Source organism: Pomacea canaliculata, linkage group LG7 (genome assembly GCF_003073045.1).
Source record: "Pomacea canaliculata isolate SZHN2017 linkage group LG7, ASM307304v1, whole genome shotgun sequence".
NCBI classification, from domain to species: Eukaryota; Metazoa; Mollusca; class Gastropoda; order Architaenioglossa; family Ampullariidae; genus Pomacea; species Pomacea canaliculata.
In genome coordinates, this window is record NC_037596.1 from 8,341,379 (window position 1) to 8,347,623 (window position 6,245).

General features: G+C 36.6%; 1 protein-coding gene across 2 annotated transcripts in view; it reads right to left on the reverse strand.

Annotated features, from left to right (window-relative positions):
• Positions 1 to 4,412, reverse strand: part of LOC112568582 — a 53,487-nt gene extending 49,075 nt beyond the window's left edge. The window contains exons 1-8 of one of the 2 annotated variants that reach the window (XR_003100122.1): positions 4,280 to 4,412; positions 3,820 to 3,997; positions 3,047 to 3,324; positions 2,235 to 2,573; positions 1,766 to 2,037; positions 1,492 to 1,624; positions 841 to 936; positions 115 to 328 (exon numbers count right to left, since the gene is read on the reverse strand). The gene's annotated coding sequence lies outside the window, so the exon portion shown is untranslated. Of the gene's footprint in view, positions 1 to 114; positions 329 to 840; positions 937 to 1,491; positions 1,625 to 1,765; positions 2,038 to 2,234; positions 2,574 to 3,046; positions 3,325 to 3,819; positions 3,998 to 4,279 lie in introns of those variants that run through there. The other variant, XR_003100123.1, reaches the window with a different exon arrangement.
• Positions 4,413 to 6,245: the final 1,833 nt, after the last annotated feature.

Sequence of the window (6,245 nt, forward strand, 5' to 3'; positions counted from 1 at the left end):
CCTCCCCCCCCCTTAAAAAAAACAAACAAACAAACAAACACAGAGGGAATCAAGATAGTGAAAAATGCTATTTTGGATATAAAGTATGTAATTAATTAGTTACTGGCTTTCCACACTTAACCATGTTGTGTAGACAATTATTACTGTGTTTTCTGTCCGTTCTCTCGCCTTCATTTAATGTAACATTGCTTATGACATAACGCAACTGGTTATATCACTGTTCTTTGTGTTCTGTGTTGTTGTTTTGCTTTGACCGGCTTTTTTATCATGGCGAATGTCAAGTTTTCATAAATTTCACCCAGGGAAGAAGGTGCGGTAGATTTCTGAGCTGAAAATAGGAAAAAAAAATAAAATAAGCAGAATGAAGTTGATGTAGCAATAAAAAGATATTGGAGACAATGTTGTGACAGCTTTAAAATGATGGATGGTATTTACTTCATGAGAAACTCTAATGACACCATTTAAACTACGAAATATTTGAGTTATATTTTGCATTCAAGAACAAAAAAAGGATAGCACGATTTTTTAAAATTCCACGAGACTAATTTATGAAGAGAAGCGATGGCCATGTATTAATTGGGACATATCTGTATTTATATCTAGATTGTCACATTTGTTAGGATGGGACGAATGTACGATGTATTTCTAGAACCTAGGAACCAGTGTTTCTACAATTTTGTTTATTGTGCTAAGTACAAGTCATCTAGAGACAAAAATTTTGAATTCTTCTCGATCTTTAAAGAAAAGCAAAATGATTATGCTCAATAATAGCAGTGAATGTGAACAGCTGTTATTACTTTTTTCTTGTTACATACACTGTAAATATAGAGGAAAACTTACATTTGTCAGTAGGAGTATCAGGACCTGCTCTCATCGTGTCGTATGCGTTATTCATACTCAGACCTGCGTCCTGACTGGGTTTGTCGTACATTTGGTCTTAAATGAAGAAACAAAATATATTATTCGTAGTAAAGGGATTGAACTCTTGTGGTTTGTATTCCTTTAACATCATAAAATAAAGCATTCATTCACAATGACTAACTACTCATCCTAACTACCCACGTCCATTTTTTTTAAATACTAGTTTGAATTTCTACAGACAGTGACATATAAGCTACATGCTAGGATGTTAGTTATTTCTACACTACAAACACACAAGAAAAATAAAGTAAAAAAAAAAAGGACGTACATTTTTATAACGCTAAACTGACTCAATTTGTCTTTTAATTAAGAAGCTTGTATTAATATGTCATTATATTATTATTATTATTATTATTATTATTATTATTATTATTATTATTATTATTATTATTATTATTATGCATTGAAAACTATTGTTCCTTTGCCTAACGAGCTCAATCAAACTAGATGCCGGTCAAGGGACGACTGACTGATATAAATCTGCTTTATTAATCATCATCATCATAATCATCATTATCTAACATTGCTAGATTATATGATAGCTGCATATTCTGACAACTGTTACATTACCTCTCTGAAATCGTCGACTTCTCCAGATAACAACCACCACCACCACACCTACCACCAGTATTTCTATGGTCAGGGTAACGCCTATACCAGTGCCCACACCTTTACTCATGGAGTTCCCATTGGTCTTCACACCCTGTCAGCATCAAACAAGAATAGGATACAGTTACTTCAGTCTTAAGCAGTTTTTAATCATACGCTTTTACACATTAGTCCTGATAAACATCCTTTTGTTTACTTTACCACGACGAGGTGTCTAACATTGACCTGACCTCACCTGACAACGTCAGTGTGACAATGGCGCTGGCTGTGTGTCTTGGTTGACATGATTGGTGACAGTGCACGTCACTTCTTCCCGTCATCCTCTTCTTTGTCGACTATGATGACACACCTGGAGCCCTGTTGGTCTTTACACATCCCGTTCCCACGTAAACATGTCACAGGTCGAGGGCTTGACCCCAGGTGCCTCACAGGTAAGGATCACGAGGCACTTGCCAGGTGTAGAAATAGTGTGGTACTGGATGTTTATGTGGACCTTATCTGGTCCATCTGAAAAGTATTTGTCGTACAGATCCTTGGGATCTTTTTAGGTTTTCCTGCTACCGTAAACTTAAACTCTAGTTATCTAATTTTCGTACTTTCGTATTTGAAAAGAGTTTTTATCTACTTGGGCAGTAAAATCCAAATCAGTGAAAAATAAAAACCGTTACTTTGGTAGGATCAAGATGCAAACGCCTTCGCCTGACCTGAAACGTTGAGGATGATGCTGGTGTTGGCTTTGTGGTCGTTGTTAACGTTGTTGATGACTGAGCACGTGACCTCCTTCCCGTCATCCTTTTTACCTTTGAAGGTAAGTTTACAATGAAAACCTCGCTGACCGTAGCACAGGCCGCCCCACGTGACCATTTCTGACTTCAAGGGCTGGACATTCCTTGCCTCGCATACCAGGGTTACATTGGATGTGTCGTCTGGAGGTAAGTAGACATGGCCTCTGGTCGCCGGGTAGGAAGCAAGGAATGTCTCGTAGCTATTGTCTTTTCGAAAAAGAATAATGTAGGGCTTAATGACCACGTCATCCGGTCCATCTGAAAATGTCACAGGCAAAGATCAGAAATATTTCTCTTCAAACGTGTGAACATTTACTTTTTCAAACGATTGATTTTATTGAAAACTACAATAAATGTGTCATAATTTATGCTTCCTTCTGTTGTAAAAAGTTTTCTGTTGTTTTAATTTCTGCCTTTACCGTTCGATCGTTGTGTTAATCTAAAGGCTAGCTGTGTCATCGGAACAGAAAGTAATTTTATAAATATTGTCATAAAAACGCTCACTTTTGTGTGTTTACATCAACAGTTTCTTTCCTTTTTTGGGTCACTCCATGTTTCTGTTGCTTCTTGCAAACTGTGATCCTTAACAGTGACATCATCAATTTCTTTCATCTTGCTGTACTTACAGGTGAATAACTATCAGTTAAATTAAATAAACAGTATCTCATTTACTAATATAAGTTTGTAAGGGACTGTCCTGCACAAGTAATAATTTTTGTCTTCGTACTCACACGCCACCGTTATATTTATCTCTGAACGTTTATCGTAAAGCCATTCCACTTCACACACGAGTTTTTCCCCTTGGTGGCTGCGGTTAATGATGTCGGACGGAAGCGGAAGTTGTTTGACGCCGTAGTCACCGGAAGTTAGAACTCGTTCTCCTACACGCCAGTCAGTCTGCCCTCCGGGTTCCCTAGACTCTGGGTGTTACAGCTGCATCTGAAGGGACCCTCCTCGGGAATGTAGGTAAGGTCACAAACTATTTGTGGCGTGGATGACTCTTTGACCTCTGAGAAAGAGCACTTAAGCGAATTAATTTGCTTCAAATACAAAATCATGTTAATCTTGACATAATAATAACAGATTAGCTTCAAACCTGTAAATGATTAACGGAAATAAACTTGAAAAAGGTTGCACTGCCCAAGATTATTTCGTGGACTTACATGCTGTCCATGCCATCAGTCCCCCAGCTATCAACATAAGTATTCCACCAACCAATCCGCTGGTCTTTTAATACGTGGCAGAAGTAGTAAAAGGAAAAATCTTTTAGTAGAAGTAATGAGAATGAAATTTTTTTTTTAATTTATTTTTTTTCCTTTGAAACTTTGAGATCGAGGTAAGAGTTATTTATTATTATTATTATTATTATTATTATTATTATTATTATTATTATTATTATTATTACAACATATTCTGGTGTAAGAAATCTGGGAATAAGACATGCGGCTAGCATAAACTTACATCTGAACACAACAAAGTTACTTTGGCACTAACATGTAGTTACCTCCCCTTTCGTTAAGTCTTTCAAGTCTGGCACCAGGGTAAACGACTACTGTGGATAAACATGTGAGGTTAACATGACTGTCAAACTGTGACTTGAAGGAAGTGAGCTGGAAGTAGCCCACGTTGTATACCAAATATGACTCATTGTATGGCACCAGTGTTTTGTTGAGTGTAGAATTCTGTAAATAAAAGTAAGAGCGGAATAAAAGACATGTTAAAAAATTTCATGATATTTAAAAATCTTGCTGGTCATTATTGTAGTCAAATAGACTTTTCTGCCTCCAGCGCCACCTGCTTTGATTACAGTGCATTGTTATTTGTATCTAGACATGGCGTCCGCAATTACAGTGTCAGCTTTAACATTATTAATGATCATGTTATCAGATGTGGTAAGACAGAACAGCAATAAATCGAAAATATAATTAGATTAACGATGTATTTTCCAGGTGGCCAACACTCACCAAGGAGGTACAGTTGAGCTTGGCTCCATAGTTATCAAGAGCGGAGAAGATTTTTGCGACCTTAAAACTAGTAATTAGAGTCCAGTCATCGCGGTTTACCACCATACTGTCGTGTCGGTGACTCCATAATTGTCTTATTAACAGAAGAAAATGTTAAATAGTGTGAACAATTAGAAAAGAGCTAGAAAATCGTTCTTAAATGTTTTGAGCTTGCTTTATTGCAGCCCATCTGCATCCATTAAAATACAGAATGTGGTCAAGATCGTTGGCTTTGTACAGCTGTGGTGTCGTTACTGGTGGTGAAAACGTTGCGTAGGAAGACGCAGCCTTAAAGGCTAACCCGAGCGCAACATTTGTGTCCTTTATGATCCGATTAAATTCATCTTAAAATAATGAGAATACCGAGAAATGCATCTTCTCTCCTATAATTCATCTTATACTGACGAATCTATTCTTAGAAATACCGCCCATTTGTCACTTCCTGTTTTCTTGACAAATCCAGGTGTAATTAAGAGAAAAACATTAATATAATATAATAATATCACTCGTGACTCATCATTAAATATCACAGGTAATGTTTCTGTGTTATTGTATGATCTATTTCCAGCGATTTTAGCTGAGCGCTCGGGTTAGCCTTTAACTGTGACTAGAGGGTAGACCTATTAAACTGGAGTTCTTAGATAAATTCTAAAATGTTATTGAAAAGGCAATGTTTAAGTTCTACAAAATATTGTTAAGGTCAACAGTCCTTTTATTCGTACTTACAGTAAACGTCCAGTGTACTGTTGACAGAGAGTTCACTTCCGCTGGTGAGACGTTCTTTACACACCACGGTGCCCGCCCACTCCCGGGTGACATTCACAGAGACAAGCCTAGAACTCGAGTAGTTAATTCGTTTCACATCTATTTTCTGACTATATGATGGTATGCATCCCTCCCCATTGCACATTCCCATATGTATCTTCGGTCCACGTAAAGGTATGATGTACCAGTCGATCATGGAGTATTTAGAGAACTGGTTACATGACACCATCACCTGGTTGCCAGACAGCTCCTCAACTTCGTTGTTGGACGATATGTTAATAGCTGTTGACGTATCAAATAAAAAGACCCAAATGATAGCCTCACATGTTGAATATCTTGTATATAAAATATATTAAAATAAATTCTTTCTAACTGTACAAGCAGCGAGTTTGCCGACACTTTGCTAATGTGATCTCTGGTAGTCAACTCGAATTCTATTTGTTACGCTGACCACGCAGACATCCAAAGCTATTACAAAACTTTGATAAGAGTTCATTATATATCTACATTATTTTCAATCGCAATATAATAGCCAGTCATGTTTGTGGACCATAATGCTGCAATTCAAATACTAGCTGAGTGTTTTAAATTTTATCATCAGTCAGGACATATTTGTCACCTGTCTGTAAAAGTGCTAACCCCACCGATGACCGGTAACAGTCAAGGGACAAATAAACGAATGAATGAATAAAGGTAATAAAAGGTTAAATGGCATGAATATTGAAAAAGTAAAATTTTAATAATTATTGAAAAGCCCCACGATCAAATAAAACGTGTGAAAATTAATCTTGAAGTGTAAAAAAAAAATATGTATCTTCTCTCAAGCTACTAAAAGAAAATAAATCGTATGAACTCCAACTGTCACAATATTTCGCTTGTTGTGATTTCAGTGGAAGATGTATGTTAGAGTAGCAGTGTTTAATCAGAATTAGTTCTTAAAAAAGAAGTAAGAAAGTAATTTTTCAAAAGCAAAACATGTAGTGGTTAGTGATAGGATACTAATGTGGATGTTGTAGTAGTAATAACGGTGAACTAATGTAAGAATATTATTAGTCCAATGACATTTATACTGTTGTACAAATAGAGTGTTAGAGACTGTGTGCTACTGAAATCCAAAGGTCCACATACCCAGTATCCTGTGACACAATGATGAGAAAGATCA